The sequence below is a fragment of the Vigna umbellata genome, chromosome 11 (assembly GCF_029865625.1).
Source record: "Vigna umbellata cultivar VRB3 chromosome 11, Vumbellata_1.0, whole genome shotgun sequence".
Taxonomy (NCBI): Eukaryota; Viridiplantae; Streptophyta; class Magnoliopsida; order Fabales; family Fabaceae; genus Vigna; species Vigna umbellata.
Genome location: NC_142175.1, coordinates 13,803,674 through 13,825,142, shown reverse-complemented (window position 1 = coordinate 13,825,142; position 21,469 = coordinate 13,803,674).

Here is a 21,469-nt window from a genome sequence, read left to right as displayed (position 1 = left end):
CGACCAAATTAAGCAGAATTCGGAAAACGGGGAAATAACAAACAATTAAACACAATTTCCTGGTTTATTTAAGTGCAATAAACTAAATATAATTCAAGAAATAACGACTCATCAAAATAGACCACACTTAGTCTTTTGCACTCCTGGGCAAAACCAAGACGAAAACCAGGGAACTACTCAAACATCAGGGAGTCGACACAGACTCGACAGACAGACAACAAAGACTCCAAAACAGAAACACAGTTGCACAATTCTCACAAAATCTGGACAGTAAAAGGTATAGGCAGAATCCAACACAGAGTCAACGAAAGCAGATACTCAAAGAATCATCCAAACAATTCAGTACAAGGAAAGCAGTCAATCAGTTCAAGAGATGAATCAAAAGCAATAGAGCCTCACAGATGCACACAATCAGTGTTTCTCTCAAGTGTTTAAGGTAAATCAATGTCACTCAATGCACTCAAGAAAGAAATCACAAATAGACTTGGCAGCCTCTAATATCAACACTCAAGCACATACGCATGTTTAAATCAAAAGGTCTTTTCATGGTTGTAATGGGGCCAAGGACAAGGCACAATATATCTGGATAAGAAGCTACAAACCATAAGGAACAGAGGAGCAATGGGGAACAAGTGTAAACACATTCAAACACACCCACAACCTCTAATTCCATCCTCTTCTTGACTCCATTATTCACAATTATTCACATTTTTTTTCACTATTTTTCAGCTCTCTTTTTTTTTTCATCCTGTCTCTTTTCTTTTCTCTCTTTTCAAAACAAAACTGTAAAAGACAAGATACACATATATTTACCAAAACAAAACAAGAAAAGGAACCAACTAGCCAACTCATCAGAAACCCCCAAGAGACCACACTTGTTCCCAAAACACTTCCAAAGCTCCAAAATTCCCTAAGGTTAAGGTAATCATGGTTTTTCACTTAGGGCTAGTGTATGAGCATTCGAAATAAAGAAATGGGGGAAAGTATAGGCTCAAAAAGGGTTTTCAAAGGATTAGAACAAGGTAAGCTTATTTGGCTAGAGAGGCTCAAAAACAAAACTGCCTTTATCACTTCCAAACATGCATATCAATCAAGAATTATCAACAAGAGTCGAGCCAAGGCATATGTGCAAGCAATCAAGAGACATATCACACACAAGAAAGAACATAAAGTGGCTCAAATTCTCACACAGGGCATTTGTGTCACAATCAATTCAACTCTCAAACATCATGATCATCTTCCAAGCAAAGAAAAGCAAGGAATCCAACATCTCAGAGTATCAATGAAGTAAAGGAAAAATGACAACCTGACCACAATCTAGAATTCACGAAAAGCATGCAAAACTGTACACAAGACACAACAAAAACTACCTAGAAAAGAAAAAATTTAACCAAGAAAACAAAAACTAACAGAAAAATCAGAATCTCCCCCAATAGACCACACTTAAACTACACAGTGTCCTCAATGTGTCATAAGCATAAGATCGAAAATCAAAACAGTGAACAGATCATGGGCAAGTGCAATAAAAGTAGGGAAAGGGGGAGAAGAGAGAAAGGAAACTCCCCTGATCATGGTGGCAGTTGCCAATTTTGGACTTTCAGGGAGATGTCTTCCACCACAGGATCCAGCAAGGAAGTTTTGAGGAAGAATTGCTTCATCCTCCAGATTTGATCTAGCAGGGAGATATCATCCACAGCTGGATCTAAGAAGCAAAGGTTGTTGATGAGCAGGTTCAGCTGGTGCCTATTGATCTTGAAGCTTTTGTCAGTGTTAACACCTTTGCTTTCCACTGTGGGTGTTTGTCTATCAAATTCATGTGTACCTCCTGCAACATGGTTAGTGCGATGTGTCTCCAAAGAAATGATATGCAGGGGTATAACACCCAATCCCAATGTAACAGACTGAACCTCAGTTACATCCTCAGAGCATGAATCAATTTCAAAATCACAAGCAATATCAACTACAGACTCAGATTCATGTTCAATGCATGGAGAATAAACATTCGGATGCGACAACAAAAATTGGTTCTCATCATGCATAGAGGGAAAATTAAAATCAGACTCAACAACAATATAATCATCAGCATACCTCTCAACAACATAATCATCAATATAATCAAATTGAGGTATGCTTACCTCCTCTTCCTTGAAGATTGCTAAAGTGTGGGAAGATGAAGGTGGTCTACCTGGTTCAGGATTACTGCTTATTTCTGCCTGCTCCTCAAAATATTCATCAGTCTCCTCAGGTGCAAGGGTAGGGACATAGGATGATGGGAAAGTAGATGGCACAGTAGTAAGCTCATGACTCTTCTCCCCATCTTCTATGTTGATGCCACTATCATCATCATCTGGAATCTGAACAGTCTGAAATGGTAACTCTGAATCTTGAGACTGTTCCTGATTTAATTGAGTAGCCATCTGCCCTATCTGGTCATTCAAGCTCTGAATGGACGCTCTGGTCTCTTGCTGAAACTGCAGGTTCTGCATGGTCAACTGCTCCAACAACTCCTGCAATGTAGGCTCAGAAATAGAAGGCTGAGGAGCTGTTTCGGCAGAAGCATCATATTGCTGACTCTGATATTGCTGGACTAGTGGAGGCATGAAAGTACTCTGGAATGGTGGTTCTTGATATTGATGTTGTGGAGCATTGTACCATCCCAAGGTAGGGTCATTGCATCCAAGACCGTTGTCGTATCCATCTTGCACATGGGAGAATTTGCTCAGAAATTTATGCTCAAGATCTTCCCATCTGGTAATGGATCCTGGAGGAAGAGAGTCTTTCCAATCTTTTGCTGCTCTTTCTAATGAGTGCGGGAATGCCCTTAAGAAAACTAGATCGTCCGAGACATTTGGAAGTTTCATTAAAGAGCAAATTCGATAAAGCCTATCCAAATGTTCATGTGGGCATTCATCTGCAAGACCATAAAACTTGGGCAACAAATTCATCAGTCCAATGGTGAGAACTAAATGATCACCATCCTCATTAGGTGGAACCGGCTCCCAAAGAGAGCTCTCAGAAGTTGGAGGATGGGTCATATTGTTCTCAGCATAAAAGTCAGCAGAATTACAATCAGAGTAACATGCAGAAGGAGAATCATAATCAGAGGCACTAGCAAAATAAGCAGTATTCACAAAATCAAAATAGGTAGACATGAAAAAAGAAGAATACTAAAAATCACGAAACAAATAAAACACAACACATTTATACATGCAACACGCACACAAAACAGAACATCACATCACAACACAAGACAAAACACAACACACACAAACACAACAAAAAGACCTAACACTGAACCGTTGGTCCCCGGCAGTGGCGCCATTTTGATGAGAGGGTTGCACCTCTCACAAAAGTTGTGCATAAAAGAATGCAGTATAGTGCTAGGAAGTGACTCCTAGGTCGTCTCTCAAGGACCAAATGTGGTTCAGTCTCAGATCAAACACATAGTGGGGGGGTTTGAAAGTGTTTTTTTTTTGTGATTCGAAACGAACTGAATTAAAACTAGAAATTAAATACAACCAAACATAATTGAAAACATAAAGAAAACACTGGAATAAAACATTCAATGCTTAATTGTTTGGACCAATTAGGATGCAATGGTAAAGGTAAAAATGAAATGTTCATTGTATTAAACAACATAAAAGAAAAGAAATGAAATAGCATTGGAACGCATCAACACTACTAAAAGGAAAAGAAAGGCATCAACAGTAAAAGGCATAATGTAAACTAGAAAAATGCTAAATGCAAAATTAATATATAAAACATAAAATGCAACTTGTTCATGCGTGAAGACCAAAATAAGGGACCCTAGCTCTCATTTCCCAGGACGTGGCAGCAGCTGGACATCGTGCTCACCAAATGAAAGAAAAACTCCATCAATTGAAAACAGCGTGCTTCCAGCTCATTCTCATTCTCTGAATACAAAAAAAAAATCTCTCTTATTCCACCCGTGACACCTACGTGCTGCTACTTCCCTTCTCTTCCAGCTCAACATCGTACACCAACTTTCTCTTCTTCCAATCAACACTCGCCTCCAATTCATTCTCCATGCCGTGACACACACCTACTCCTTCAATGCTTCCAAATTTTAAAAGCAAGACTAATTCCCTGGATGTGACCCTTCAACAATCAGCACCTCCTCTCCGTGTGCACACCAACGCTGGACGTGAGTTCCTTTTCTCCAAAATGAAATGTGCCCCCTTCTGGACGTGACACCTACTCTACCACTCCAACTCACTTCTTCACCGTGCAGCCTCCCATTCTCCAATTCCAAATTCCATCCCGCGTGTGCAGCCGTGACAGCACTCTCAACGTGCTTCTACTTTGTACAATAATTAAAGCCGAGAGCTCCCCTGTGCACCGCTTCCTTCAAAGTTTCCAGCCATCACCGTGTAGCTACTGGAATCAGCGCCTCTCTTTCAGCACCAATTCATTCTCAAATTAAAGGGGCCATGAGTAAATCAGCAAAGAGGAGTAAAAAAATCAGCTTCCATTCATAGACAAAAACCAGCGTTCTTTCAAAACCAAAGCTAGAAAAAAAAAATAAGGGGTGACGGCTCTCTCAAGGCCGTGTGTCTCTTATAATGAAGGTGGGGTCCACACAAAGAAAAACCCTAGGTGCCAAGTCACTCCCCTCCACTTTTGGGTTTAGTCTACTTTACCAAAAATTGACCCAAAATGTAAAAGTTGATACAGAAATTCTAAACTACTGAATTACAATTTAATTAATTTCTAAAATGTCTGTGTGGAGAGTCTTGAATTTATTTGGTATTCTTCCTGATGTCCCAAAATGTATTTCCGAAATTTTCCTGCACTTCAAAAATTCACTTAATCAGCTCAGAAAACCCAAATTAGCACAATTACAGATTTTCGACCAAATTAAGCAGAATTCTGAAAACGGGGAAATAACAAACAATTAAACACAATTCCCTGATTTATTTAAGTGCAATAAACTAAATATAATTCAAGAAATAACGACTCATCAATAAGCAAGTAAAAGTCTAATTGCTTCTAACCTGGCTACTGGGGCATAGGTCTCATCATAATATATACCTTCCTCTTGACAGTATCCCTTGTCAACTAGCCTTGCTTTATTCTTTGTGATGTTTCAATCCTCATCAAGCTTGTTTTTGAAAACCCATTTTGTCTCTATGACTTGATAGTCTTCTTTTCTAGGAATGAGTTCCCAAACGTCATTCCTTTCAAATTGATTTAGCTCTTCTTGCTCAAGAGGATTCACCTCAAGGTCCACAATTTCACCAAAGACAACATGCATTGGTTCTTCAATTATCAAAGTTTTTCTACTAAACACCCTATATGCTTTGCTAGTCAAAGAATAACCCAAGAAAATTGCTTCATCAGATTTAGCATCAAACTTACCTAGATTATCTTTACCGTTATTCAAAACAAAGCATTTGCATCCAAAGATTCTTAAATGAGACACATTCAATTTTCTTCCTTTGAATAGTTCATAAGGATTTAACTTAAGAACAGGTCTAATAAGCATTCTATTTAGCACATAACAAGCAGTACTAACTACATTAGCCCAAAAATATTTAGGTACATTTGATTCATTCAAAAGAGTTCTAGCTAATTCTTCTAATGATCTGCTTTTCCTTTCAACAACCCCATTTTGTTGGAGAGTTCTAGGAGTAGAAAAATTATGAGTTATTCATACTCATCACAAAAATTTTCAAAAGATTCATTTTGAAATTCACCACCGTGATCACTTCTTAAGGTTTTGATTTTCAAATCCTTTTCCTTTTGCACACGTTTTGCAAAGGTTTTGAATGCTTTAAAGGCTTCACTTTTCAAAGTTAAAAAGAATGTCCAAGTAAAATGTGTATAATCATCAACAATCACAAGAGCATAATAGTTTCCCCCAAAACTCTTAATTCTAGATGGACCAAACAAGTCCATATGCAAAAGTTCTAGAGGATTTGATGTAGAAATCATGCTTTTAAATGAAAAAGAGGATTTCGTTTGTTTTCCTTTTTGACAAGCAGAACATAATTTGCCTTTTTCAAATTTTAGTTTAGGCAAACCAATCACAAGATCTTTAGAAATCAGTTTATTTAGATGTTGCATATGAATGTGTGCAGCTCTTTTATGCCATAACCAATGATTTTCCTCTTTTGCAACTAAACATGTTATGCCATGACTAGATGCACTTTCAATGTCAATCAAATAAATATTATTATGCCTAGCACCTTGTAGAGCAACATCAGAAGAATTCTTAAAATAAACAGTACATTTATCACTTTCAAATGTTACCTTGAGACCTTTGTCCTATAATTAACTTATGCTTAAGAGGTTATGCTTGAGACCCTCAACATATAATACATCTTTTATAGTCAAGGTATTTCCTCCTCCAATGTCTCTAGTTCCAATTATTCTCCCTTTGTTGTTATCCCTATATGGTATAAATCCCTGCTTCTTCTTCTCAAAAGAGATGAACCTCCTTTTGTCACCGGTCATGTGTCTTGAACAATCACTGTCAAGATACCACAATGACTTCTTTGACTTAGTAGGTTCCTACAAAACAAATTAAGCAAGAATTTAGGTCTCCAATCTCATTATGGGTCCTTGGGGTTAGTACATGCAAGCAAACATTATTTCACAACTTTAACCCATGCATATTTTCCATTTGGAATTCCAAAATGTTTAATGTTGCATTTGTTTAATGTATGACCATGCTTCATGCAATAAAAACAACAAACATCATGCACCTTGTTTTTCAAACAAGTTCCCTTTTCAACCCAAACCCTACGACTTCTCTTAACCTTATATTTTTCATTTTGATGCATGTTTTTATTTTTGACATTGCTTGTTTTAAAGTTAGTTTTAGCATGTGAGTTAGGCTTGGTTGCCTTTACAAGTAAGTTTTCAAAAATGTCAATATCAAACATATGACTCTTACAAGATAAACATTCAACAGGTTGTTCATTTGCATTAGACTCAGATAGTTTAGTTTCTAGATTACTAACTTTATTTCTTAATACCACTTCTTCATCTAATGCTTTCTCGTATTTAATTTGCAAATCCCTAAACTCATTTTTCAAATTTTTATGAGCAACATCTAGTTTCTCAGATTCATTTAACAATTCAAGAAAGGCCTTTTGTAAATCAAATTCATCACTTAACTCAAAACTAGAATCACTTACTTGACTTCCTGCCTCATCAGAGTCAGCCATTAAACATAAGTTTGCTTCTTCATCTGACTCACTTGAGTTTGAAGTACTAGATGCATTTTCTTCCCAAGCAATGTAAGCCTTCTTCTTCTTGGGAAATTTCCTTTCTTTCTTTTCTTCACTTTTCTTGTTCTTAGGACAGTCAGTCTTCACGTGTCCTCTTTCTCCACATTCATAACACTTCACCCTTGTTGGAGAACCTTGATTCTCTTTTCTTTCTCCACGGTATTTGTCCTTTCCTTTTGCTCTCATGAACTTGGCAAACTTCTTTATCATGAGGCTTATGTTTTCCTCATCATCAGAGTCATCATCATCAGTTCTTCTTGAACTCTTTCCTTTTGAGATTTAAGATTTGAAGGCTAAGGTCTTCCTTTTTCCTTGATCCTCCTTTGTTGTCAATCTATTCAACTCAAGCTCGTGCTCACGAAGCTTTCCAAATAGTATTGCCATTGACATTTGAGAGAGATTTTGAGACTCCGAGATGGCAGTCACCTTTGGTTGCTAAGACCTATCCAATGAATTAAAAGAATTTTTACATTTAATTCATCAGTATCAAAATTCTTACCCAACCATGTCAAATGGTTTACAATATGAGTGAAGCGCTTCTAGAAATCTGAAATAGTGTCTTCAGGCTGCATCCTGAACATCTCATACTCTTGGATGAGCGTGTTCTTCCTTGCACGTTTCACATCATCAGTACCCTCATTTGTGACGCTAAGGACTTCCAACATTTCCTGTGTTGTCTTACAAACAAAAATCCTATAGAACTCGTCAAGTACAACAGCAGATGAAATAATATTACGAGCCTTGATGTCAAATTGGGCTCTTCTGTTTTCCTCAGTAGTCTAGTTAAAGTATGGTTTTTCTACTTTTACACCATCAACGATAATTTTTGGAATATAAGGACCACTTAGTACAGCTTCCCAGATGCCTCTGTCAACATACCCCATAAAAATTTCCATTCTAACTTTCTAGAAGTCATAATTATCACCAGTAAAAAGTGGTGGTCTACTGATGGAAGCACCCTCGGCATATACTTGATTTTAATGACTGACCATTTTTGAAAAATTTGAAAGAATATCAAAGCAAGCTCTGATACCAATTGTTGGAACAATCGGTACTGATATTGCGTAGCAGAAATAATAAAAGCAAAGAGCTTGTTCGGTCAATTTAAAAAATGGTTCCTTTAATTCTCTCTTAAACGTTTTATCAAACAATTGATGTGCAGAAAATATAAAGAGTGTAGGGAGTAGAAAAAATCACACAAATGATTTTTATCCTGGTTCGAATAAAAAGATTCTACGTCCAATCATTAATCATTATGAATAGTGATTAACTTTTTCCCTAAAAATAGTTTTACAGATTACAATATAGTGAATGAAATAAGAATGATAAAACCTTCCTTTGACGAACGAACCGGAAGGAAACTTCCTTCGGCAAACGAACCGGAAGCAAGCAGTGAACACTTTCCTTCGACAAACGAACCAGATCAATGCAGCAAAAATCTTCCTTCGACCAACGAACCGAAAGAAAACAACTTTGCCAACTTGAAGAGAATTGCTCCGACCTTTGACACACAAAGTGCAAGCTTCTCCTATTCACAAGACTTGACAAGAGCAATGAACTAACACTTAAGAACTTCCTCAGATCACACTGTATTCTCAAATGACTTAGATATACCCTCTAAGGGTTTTAGACACCTATATATAGCCCACAGGTCTGAATTTAAAAAGACACAATACAACTGGCAGTGATAATCGATTATTGTAAGTAATAATCGATTATTCATGTCCGTTATAGGGTTTTCAAAAAAGTGATAATCGATTATCCTGAGATATATTATCTGCGAGACTTGGGCAATTCTCATCCAATTCTCCTCATCCAGACTAGGATAATCGAATATTCAAGCAATAGTCGATTATCTACGAGAGCAATGGTTTTTCAAAAAAGCTCGTGATAATCGATTATTTCATCAAATAATCGATTATATGCGTAGATATCCTAAAGACAGGAAATTTCTAAGTATTTACATGTTCAAGGTTATTCCTAATACATTTTGAGTCTACAAAGGTGCTTTTAAATAAATTACAACTTCATTCTTCGAGTTCTTCTCTTGTAGCATCATCAAAATAATTATCTTTTAAAAATACCAATGCATCTTATTGGTAACAATTTCTAGATAATTGTAATAGCAATTTATATGTTTTGTCTAGAGTTAACTGTTATGTTTTATTAAAAATGTAATATATTCTATAGTAGTTGAACACTATAAAAATTGGATGTTATATAAATCCCAATGATTATAGTAGTACTTTAATTATTGATTTCACTGGACAAATTTAAAATATCCAAATATAGAAAGACAATATCAACATATAAATGAAAATTAACTTCATTTTAACAATTAAAAGAATTTACACATTTATATTAACTTATAGTAAGATGACAAAATATGTCAAAATTGAATTTTGTAATCAATGTTTACTAACTAAAAACTTAATAAAACACGGTAAAACTTAATAAATTAAATGTATTTCTCAAATTAGTTATAAATTATAAATTAGGAGAGGTATGATGGGTCTTGGCTCGCGGTTAGCTCTCTAATCTACAAAATTTGTTAACGTGTGTTTTAAATTTATTAGTCCACTGTTCTATGAGCTTTATAAATCAATGTAAACTGAATTATAATGAATTATTTTAAGATGAAAGTAAAGATTATTATTATTTTAATTTATCTAGAAAAGATTAACTAATGTGTTAAAATAATCGATGTGTTAACTTATCATTATGATTGTTTAGGACAAGTTAAGAATTTCAATCCGTTTTGCTATTGTCAATGTGTCCTATCTCATATTTTTATATTTTGTCATATATGGTACCATGACAATGAACACATTGCAGTCATAACAACTTGGCACCATGACAATGCACACACATTGTAGTCATAACAACTTCACAATCTAAGGTGAAGTCATATTTACCAAGATCTCGAACATAACAAGAACACATATCCCAGTCATGATTAGATCCCTTAATAAATGTTAGCACGACTAACAAGAAGATTAGAACATGAGATGAATTAGCAAAATCCTAAATAAGAGAGGTAAACTACTCAGGGAACATAGACGTAGTTAGGCAAAAGTTCATGAAACTACTATATATAGAATAGATCATGAGGTAATTATTACGTATTTATTTTAGAATTTATTAATACTTTACATACATATCTGACTTGAACGTTAGAGTGTCTTTGTAAATCCTCTCACTCAAACGTTGAAGGCATCTTTACCTACTACATCTCAGACTACTGATAACGATTGAAAAACCGTTATTTTTATACTTAATTTTGATATTAAAAACAACCTTTATGACTTAGAAACTAGTTTGAAATCAAGTTTTTGCTTAAGTTTTGGAAATAAGAGAGTTGGATGGGTTTTATGCTTGGTTTCCCTTATTTTGGGAAGAATTAAGATGAATTAGATGAAAGAAGTTGAAGTACTAAGGAGCTGGGCTCAGGAAAGGAAGTAAAAGTGCACAAAAGAAGAGCCACAGTCACTGCTGAGTGAAACTTTTACCGCTGAGCAGCATTCTGAAGCACCACAGTCACTGTTGAGAGCCAAAACTACAGCTAAGCGCTGATAACAGTTGAAAAACTGTTATTTTCATGATTAAAATTGACACTAAAAGCAACCTTTACACTTAGAAACTAGCTTGAAATCATGCTTTTCTGTATATTTTTGGAAATAAGAGAGCTGGACAGGTTTATGCTTGATTTCAGTGTTTTTGTGCAGGTTTTAAGGTGAATTTGGTAAAAGAAGTGAAGAAGGAGAGAGATGAAATCAGAAAAGACAATAAAAAGTGCAAAAGGAGAAGCCGAAGTCACCGCTCAGCGGCAGTTTACCGTTGAGCGGCACTCAGGAGTTTGCGGGAGGTCCGCTGAGGGGCAAAATGGCCGCTGAGGGGAGAAAACAAGTCACGCACTCACCGCTGAGCGGTATTTTACCGCTGAGCGGTACTCTGGAAGTCACGGGAGATCCGCTGAGGGGCAGAATGGCCGCTGAGGGGAGAAAACAAGTCACGCAATCACCGCTGAGCGGTAGTTTACCGCTGAGCGGCACTTTAATGGGCTTGGACTTGACTTTTTGTAATTTACGAATGATACATAAGCTTTAGGGTTTCCTAGGGTTAGGTATCTCTGGCTGGAACGAGGCAAACACTCTCTCTACCACCCCTTTGAAGGAGGATCTTGGATGCTGAGGCTTCCGCTTCACCTTTTTAGGGTTTATTCTTTCATTCTTTCATTGTACTTCATCTAGGTTCACCATGAATATGGTGAACTAACCTCTTTATGTTTGTTGGGGAATCAATGTAGTCTTGTGAAACTCTCATATATGGAATCTGTTTTTACATCTTTTAATTAAGACTTATGCTTTCTTTCATCATTAGTTAGGGTTTTTCCTCTTTGTTTAATGCTTGCATGGTTTAACTCATTCGATGCATGATTATTGGTTTTGTCGATACGGGAACGTACGGGGAAGTCTAGATCCGGGGAATTTCTCCCAATTTTGTATTGGTTGTCGTTAAGCTCCTGTACTTATGAACTAATCATTAGGAATGCTAGGAATTGTATGAACTCGTGATTAGGGAGAAGCCTTCTGGAAAGGTACATTAGAGAGTGGCATTAACAATGGTGATTTGATCGTTGAATTCCTAAAATATATGAGAGTGGATAAGATGAAATTGAACCCCAACAACATATCCATACATAAATTTCATTGAAAGTGTTTATCTTTTGTTTTTTGCCATTGATCACAATTCATGCATACATGTTTATTTTCTGTCTTGCATTTTAAACCCCAATTAATTCGTTTGTAAGTCTTAGTTAATTAAGAAATCACATAACTAAACTAGGCCGTGAGTCCTTTGGGAAGAACGATACTTGGTCTTACCAAGTTTTATTACTTGAACGATTCGGTCATACTTGCCGATTGAAAACAAGTTTGTGACATCATAATTTGGTGTTCATAAATTTGTCCATCAAGTTTTTGGCGCCGTTGCCGGGGACTCTGGTTTAACTGGTTAATTTGTGTGATTATTGATTATCTTTGACTTATTTTTTTTATTTTTAATTTAAATTTCGAATTTTGTATTTTTTTTATTTTATTTTATTTTATTTTTCTGTTTATATTTTTCAGTTTGTATTTTATTTGATTTGATTTTATTTTTTTTGTTTTTTGTTTTTCTGTTTTCTGTTTTTATTTTCTGTTTTTTATTTTTCGGTTTTTATTTGATTTTATTTTATTTGATTAGATTAGATTTTATTTTATTTTATTTTATTTTCTGTTTGTATTTTATTTTATTTTATTTTATTTTTCTGTTTTTATTTTTCTGTTTTTATTTCCTATCTTCTTATCTTTTCAATTATATCCTTTGATTTTTTTTTTCTCTATCTTTTTGTGCTAACAATTGTTTTTAGGGTTTTGTGCCTAATGTCTGCAGAATGCAATTTGGTCAAGAATTTAACTATATGGGCACTCAATTCCACCAAAGTAATCTTAACCACTGGTGGGAACCTCACTCAAGCATGGATCAAAGCCAATTTTGGCAAGCTGCTGGACAATTTGAGAACCAACCACAACAACAATGGCAGCAACAACCCTTTCTATCAGGAAGTTTAGATAGGTTGGAGGACACCCTTCAACGATTTTTGAAAAATTCCGACTCTACTCAGAAAAGCATTGAAGAATCATGTAAAAGAATGGAGATGCAACTTCGTTACATCAATCAGAGATTGAATGATGATGTTAATACTGAAGTTAACCTTAAGGAGGAAGGGCAAGTCATTATCACTGAAAGTGACAAGATTCTTGATGAGGAAAAATTAAAGGGAGATGAGGAAAGGGTAGAGAGAAAAGAGAAAGAAGAGTTGAGTGAGAAAGATAAAGATGAAGAAAAAGAAAAAGAAGTGGTTGAGAGAGAAGAGAGAAAGAAAATTTGTGTTGTATCTTTCATTCTTTCATTGTTTTTCATCTAGTTTCACCATGTCTACGGTGAACTAAACCTCCATTGTTGTTGGGGAACCGATGTAATCCTTTGAAACTCTCATGTATTGAATTGGTTTTATATTATATATGTTTTACTTCATTAATTGTTAGGTTTTTTTCCTCTTTACTCTATGTATGCTTTGTTTAACTCATTCAATTGCATGATCATTGATGTTATCTATATGGACACATATAGGTAAATCTAGAATTGGGGAAATTCTCGTGGAAGCAATATTACCTAGACATAGGAATAGGAGGATCGGTTGCCTTTAAGCTTCTGTGCGAATGTAATGCATGAATACTTGCTAGAGAGACAAGACATTGTAAACTAATGATTAGGATTAGGCTTTCTTCACCGAGACATTGGGTTTAAGGGAAATTAGAAAGTGGCAATAACATTAATGAAGAAAGATGAATTCTTGAATACATGAGAGTTGATAGGATGAGTCGGAAACCCAACAACATAATCATTCATATTTTACATCAATCTCTTTTGCTTCTTTGAATCCAATTGATCAAAAACTTGCATTCATGTTTATTTTCCGCAATTCAAACACAATGATTTCCTTTACAAGTCTAATTTAATCAATAAATCACATAACTGTCTAGGCTGTGAGTCGTTTGGGAAACGATACTTGGTCTTCCTATTTTATTATTACTTGATACGATTCGGTACACTTGTTAGAGTGTTAAAAAATACGTTGGTGTTGTTGACTGAAGGAGAACATCTCAAACTAAAGGTAGAGAAGATACTTAAGAGTGTTTCTTGTGGAGACGAATAATCAAGATATATGTCGGTTATGTAAGAATGAATAGGTTAACTATTGAATGGAATGATCAACTTTGACACTCCAATAATCACTAGTTTTATTTAATAGAAATGCAACACCCAAATTTTGGTATTATCAAAATATTTTTAAAAGTAAATCAACTCATCTTGAATATAACACTTAGTTTATATATATCTCTTTTTAGAATAAGAAGTTTTTTCAACAAGGAAAAAGGATACACTTCTAAATGATAAAAAAACCTAAAATATATAAATATACAAATAAAAGTTGTAGGAAAATGTGACGGAAGAAGCTCCAAGAAGAGGCCGATTGAAGCTGCGCGAACATGAACTGGACCTCCTCGAAGCTTCTTCGACGAAGAAATACGCAGCAGAATGTAGACGAAGCTCTAAATCCAGAGCTGACTCGAAGGAAACCGAGAAGAAAGCTCGAAACAGAGAATGAACTCGATAGAAACCCTAGAAACGGTGCAGAATCACTAAACTGATCGATTAATCAATGGGAATGGTCTTTTAAACAGTGGAAAGGGAGGAACGAAGGTTGGAGAGATGTTTAATCAGCTAAAACTCTAGATCAATCGGTGAAAATGAAGAAAATGGTGAAAAACGAAGGAAACCCTAGCGAAAGGGGCAAGAAGAATGGCATATCTATGATGAACTGGGGAAGACGAGCTCTGGAGTAGGAGAAGCTCTCATGGGGTAACGCGAATGAAAATATGTGGTAAATGAAGATGTGTGCAAATATGTGAGTGAAGGAGGATTATTGTGATGAAGAACTGTGGTTGGAGAAGATGAGCTTACGAGAGAGGAAATCGCTCTCGAGGAAGAAGTTGCGAGAGTGAAATGTAAAAATGAGGATGCGTACCTCTGATGTGTAAGAGGAAAAGTGATGTGGCGAGGCACGGGACGCTGGCGCGAGAAGTGGAAGATGTGGCCTCTGACGAGTGGTGCAGCGTGGAGGAGTGAGAGAGAAGCACAAATGTAAATTTGGAAAATGAGAGATGGAAGGAGGTGTGCTTGGAAGGTGGTTAGAGGCGGATCACCAAGACTCTCTAGCCTTACTTTCAAGAGAGAATTAATTCTGTGTTTTAGAAATCTAATTCTCATTCATATCAAAAGTTCCATTACAAAAAGAGGAGATAGGTATTTATAGTAACCCATGCTCCTTGCAAGCTAATACACGTATACAATAAAATATAAAAATACTAAAAGAGAACATTGAAGGGAGGATTCCATCAAAATGTAACGGTTACTTAAAATAATTTTATTTTATATATTTTTAATTATTTGCAAATAAATAGAACTATTTTAATGGTTTGTTAAAAATGTGCGAAAAAAATTTATTAAAATTTGAAAAGAAAGAAATTACACAAAATCAAAGAAGATTTTCTTAAAAAAAAGTTACCAAAATAAGAAAGTCATAAATATATTTTATTTGGATTCTTAGAAATAAAGACTAAATAGTGCTTCTAATGAAAAAAGAAATTAGAATTCTCATAAAGATTTTCAACACCCACTAAATTGTCTGTAAGTGAGAACACAAATAGCAAGTTTCACTATTGTTAGGTTAGATGTAACAACGAGATTCAAATTCTCTTAAATCGTTTATTTTAAAAATATCAAAGGTACTTTTAAATTAGTATTCCTATCTGATTTTAATGTTTGTACTAGTTTAATCATCTTTTACTTGATTAATTAGAATTTCACTTTGAAAAATGTTTTTAAAGGTAAATTGTTGTTAAGAATATCTAATTGAAATTAATGTTTGAAATAGATTGATTTTAATTACGCATCTTTTAAACTCTTGATCTATAACGCTGATTTGTTGATAATTATTTATAAGAAATTGAAATTATAGTTAATAAACTTAAATTCATTTATTTATAAAATTATCATATAACTAAATTAATGAGTTGACTGATAATGATTACCTTTATTAAGATAAATTTATTTTAAAGTCATTTACATATAAGATGAATAGTTTTGTGAAACTTAACCATATCATCATCTTATGGTTTGTTACATTAATAATAATATAGTCCTTCAACTTAATTGCCAATTATTCAATCAATTGATTTCTTTATCTTATCTACTTATATTTATTTTATTTTTATTTTTATTTATTTTATTTTTATTTTTATTTATTTTTTACTTAATTAAATTTTGAGTCCATGATAAGTTTGAATGTCTTCAATCGAGTTCTTATTAATTGTTTTTTCTTTTTGGAACACTCAAGATTTTGTATTTTTCAATTGAATCTATGTAATCTAATTTTTTTTACTAATTAGCCATAAAACTTATATCTTATCACATTACCTTCTTTATTTATTTTCATGTGTTAATAACTAAATATAAGATTTTGAAATTAATATAAAATAATATTAGAATAATAAAATTCACTTATTATTTTACCTTAATCATAATATTATTTTATATTAATAAAAAATCTAACACTTCTTAAAATATAGACGAGAAAAAGAGATAATTTAATAAAATAATAATACAATAAAAAATTAAATATTAAAAATTTAATTAAAAATAAAAATAATGAGTATCTGTAAATAAAAAAATAAAAGTTCAATTAAAAATAGCCAATTTTAACTTAAAACTTAATTAAGTCTTTTATGTCACAAATAATTTAATTTTGCAAAGTTAACGTATAAATGTTTCATAACTTTAAGTACTACGTTAGTTTCTTCAAATTCGGTACCTATAAGCATTAAATGACTTCATATGCTTAATATACTTTTGTTGTGAAAAAAAATTGCTCCAAGTTGGAATATAAATGCTAAACGCCACCACCACATACCAAGATTTGGTACACATCAATTTGTTTATTTAATGTTTTTTGTGATGATGACGGAAACGATGACGTTTCAGTGCATAAAAATATAATTATCCCACATTAATTATTTTATTTTCCATAAAACTACTATTTTTCTTTCATTTTTAATCACATTAAAAAAATTAATAGTTGGGACTTCTCTTTCGAAGTTGGACTCCATAAAGGATGAATCCATTCTTAATAAATATCCATAAGTGACCCATGCCTTTGTTTTGTATTTTATTTTATGGATAATAATTAAATGTTTATTGTATGATGCACGAAAATATTAATCTTCTCTGTGAGTACATATATATTTTATATATGTGCATCCGTGACTTTTATATTCAATCTATTTTTTCTTTTTTTGCTTAGTTTACTGTCCAAAGTTTTAGATTGTACTTATCTCATAAAAGAATATACAAGTTATGTAATCACGTGATTAAACAAAGATTTAATCATTTCAGAAGTTTTTATTTTTTATTGAAAGTCGTAAATTGTTTTTTTAATTTCTTGGATCTCTAATTTATAATAATTGGAGTAATGTAACTCTTGTAGTCAAATTGATTAAACGATATTAAAAAGAAAAACGTGACGTAGTTTGTAACATCCCAAAATACAGTAATTACCATAAGTCAGAATTAATTACAATTAACAGTAAATCAATGCAGTCTTTAATATAAACAGAGATTTAAAAGCCAAACGGCTTAGAGTGCAGAGTTACAATATACAAAACGAAATCAAAGAAAGCTAATAACGAACGGTTTTACAAAATAAAATAACCGAACGTATAAACCAAAAGCGGACGTCCTAAACTAGAAAGAAAAGACGGACGTCCTACTGCTCCGCTTTCACTTCCACTTCAACTAAGTTTTCCTCCTCGATAACGTCTTCCAGAGTTGTCTCGCCTTCTGCTCACATCCACACGGATGATCATTGCAAGACAGGACGAACGTACATAGACAGATGGACAACACAAGGAAAAACGAAAGGGTAAGCTTATATAATTTAATTCATACAAACAACACATACAATGAACATATCATTCCACACAATCACATAGTTTAACATAAATCATCATGTAACATTGTATATATATATATATATATATATATATATAAGACGACCGTCCGGACTGTATGAAACCGTGTAGCTACAGGCGTCCTCGCACCCGAGTGATGTAGTAACCAGGATACACCTAATCAGCTGCCACTCGAGGTTAGTCCGTTCTTACGTCGCCCATGTTAACTTATGGACTAAGGACCTCCTGCCATTCCCACACATGAACTACTCCCCTCTACGTGAAGATGAGTGTCACGGAATATCAGGATGGACCAAGCCTGGCCTAGCTTATCCACAGTCATACTTTACCAAATTTAATATTCAAATATATATATAAGAGACGTTGCTCCATGGAACGCTCGTTCAAATTCCATAATCGTATAATCATTTAATATAGTGTTCACACCTCTTAATATTTCATATTCATAACATTTTCATTCTATGTTCCACTCTCTTAAAAGGACGAACGTTCAACTTTCTGAAGGAAGAGGACGAACGTTAAAAGCCAGATTTAGAGGAACTCCTTAACAATCAGAAAAACTCCAGAATAATACGACTACTTCCAGAATATTTTAAGTACCAAGAGGACAGGTTGACTCCTCTGGGACGAAGATACATCAAGAAGAATACTTAACTACATTAGGAACCTTTTGTTTCAAAAGAGGTCGACTGCCAGTCAATGACCCAACGCGACAATATACATTTATTAAGTATTTGGACGAACGCTATTTACGTTCGTTAAGGAATCAACGATAGGACAAGCGTTCAATCTAAGACCGAACACTTCATTAAAACGAACCCTTAGGTAGATGACCAAGAATCAATCATGACGAACGCTTAGTACAAGACCGAGCGCTCTTTAGGACGAACGCTTGGTTTAACACCAAGCGCTATTTAGGACGAACGCTTGGTTTAAGACCGAGCATTGTTTAGAACGAACGTTCGGTATAAGACCAAACGTTACATATTTTAAAGTGTAAAGTATTTATATACAGCTGAGCTGAACCGAACGCTCAGACATTTAATTGGGGACGCTCGCTCTCAAGCGGAGTTCTTCCCAAATGAAAGAATTCCATTCTAAGTTATTTTCAGGGAAACCGAACGGTATAAGACCGTACGGTGACGAGCGTAATTTATCATAGGGAGTGATTTAGGTTTCAGATTTTCCAACCATAACAGATTTCAGATTTCAACATTTAAACTTATACTTTATAATTCATATGATTTTCAATTTATAAACTTTATAACATTAATTCCAATTACTTCATATTCAACATCATCATACAGATTTACTTCATACAACATAAACATCCATGTTCATGATCACACATCTCAATCATCATACATCATACATTCGCATTCATACTGCATACATGCATTTCAGTCATCAACATGCATACGTTTTCATACATCCAAATCAGATCATACCACATTCAAGTATAAATTAAACATATAAGCTTCCCTTACCTGGATAGCAGTGTACGTCCTAAGAGTATGACTTTAACTCGTTCAACTATGGCTCTTCTATACTCAACGGTCACTTAAGTTTCTTCAACTAAATCTAACCAAAGAAACGTAGAAGGTATCAACTTATACCCTTGCATGCAACTGAATCTGGGTTCGCAGGAATTCCACAAATGAGCGTATGGGTTGGAAAACTTACCGTTTACAGAATCTGGAGTTGTTCGGACCAAAATGAAGTTCACGGCGTAGGGAACGTTCCTACGGTTCTGAATGTTGAACGGAGAAGAAATGGATGAGTAACAGTAGAGAGAAGTTGGAGGTTTTTAGAGAGAAGCGGGAGAAAAGGAGAGGTTGGGTTCTGAGGAAGAAGATGAGTGGTGCAGGTGAGTGGAAGGGTTTTTCGAAAATCATTTTTGTTCATTCCAATCCCAGACGAACGAGCGTCTCGTGTGCTGACACCTGCACCCCCACTTCTGATTTCAGAAGTTTCCAACTTGACACATGGCGCTCGTGCATGCAATGCAAAGTGGGTTTTAATTACCCGGAGTAGTGACGTGGCGTGCGTATTAATGGTGATGTGACAGATAATTTGCAGAGTAAATTTTCGGGTCTCACATTCTCCCTAACTACAAAAATTTTCGTCCTCGAAAATTTAAGACTTACCCGCAAATAAGTGTGGATACAATTCCTTCATAGCGTCTTCCACTTCCCATGTTGAATCGCCAGTCTTCGCGTCCCACACCATCTTAACTAGACGAACGTCCTTTCCTTTGTATAGCTTGGTGCGGCTGTCTTCCACGCGAACAGGTTGCAATTCTAGCGTTCGGTCGTGGCGCAGTTGAACATCTTCCAGCTCCAAGATATGAGAAGGATTGGCTATGTACTTTCAGAGTTGGGAAACGTGGAATACTGGATGGAGATTTGATAATTGGGGAGGCAAGGCAAGTTCATAAGCTACTGGTCTAATCTTCTTCAAAATCTGGTACGGTCCTATGAACTTGGGAGATAGCTTCTTTGGACGAAGGACTCTTCCCACTCCAGTGATTGGATTCAGTCTAAGGAAGACATGGTCTCCTGCATCAAACTCCAATGGTCGTCTTCGTCTATCCGCATAAGATTTCTGCCTGCTCAGGGACGTCTTCAATCTCTCCTGGATCAACTTCACTTTCTCGGTCGTTTGCTGGATGAGCTCGGTTCCAGTTAGCACGTTCTCTCCTTCTTGAAACCAACAAAGTGGCGTTCGGCATTTCCTCCCATAGAGAGCTTCAAACGGTGCCATTCCAATGCTAGCTTGAAAGCTGTTGTTGTACGTGAATTCCACGAGCGGCAGGACTTCATCCCAGGCGCCAAAGTGATCTAGGACGCACGTCCTCAGTAAGTCTTCCAACGTCTGGATGGTCCGCTCTGATTGGCCGTCCGTTTGAGGATGATATGCTGAACTCATCTGTAACTTACTTCCCAATTCACCTTGTAATGATTGCCAAAACCGAGATGTGAATCTCGTGTCTCGGTCAGAAATGATGCTTGAAGGTACCCCATGCAAACGTACGATCTCCTTGATATACAACTTAGCCAAATTGGTCATCGACATCTTCAAATTTACGACCAGGAAGTGGGCGCTCTTCGTTAGCCTATCCACGATCACCCATATTGAGTCGTGATTTCTGACCGTGCGTGGTAGATGGGTCACGAAATCCATGGATATGCTATCCCACTTCCATTCGGGAATTTCCAATTGCTGCAGTAGGCCGCCAGGTCTTTGGTGTTCCGCCTTCGCTCGTTGACAGGTTAGGCATGACGCTACAAAACGAGCGACATCGTTCTTCATTCCAGGCCACCAAAATGATTTCCGGAGGTCTTGATACATCTTAGTCATGCCAGGGTGCATGCTAAGACGACTATGATGACCTTCCTCCAGAATAATTCTTTTCAGCTCGCCATCGCTGGGAACGCACGTCCTATCCTTGTAGCGTAATAGGCCGTCCGTTCCAGTGTTGAAATGCTTGGCCTGATCCATACCGAGCGCGCTTAGAATCTTTGCCAAGTCCTCGTCCTCGCGTTGCTTCATCCTGATACGGTCAAAGACGTCACTGGA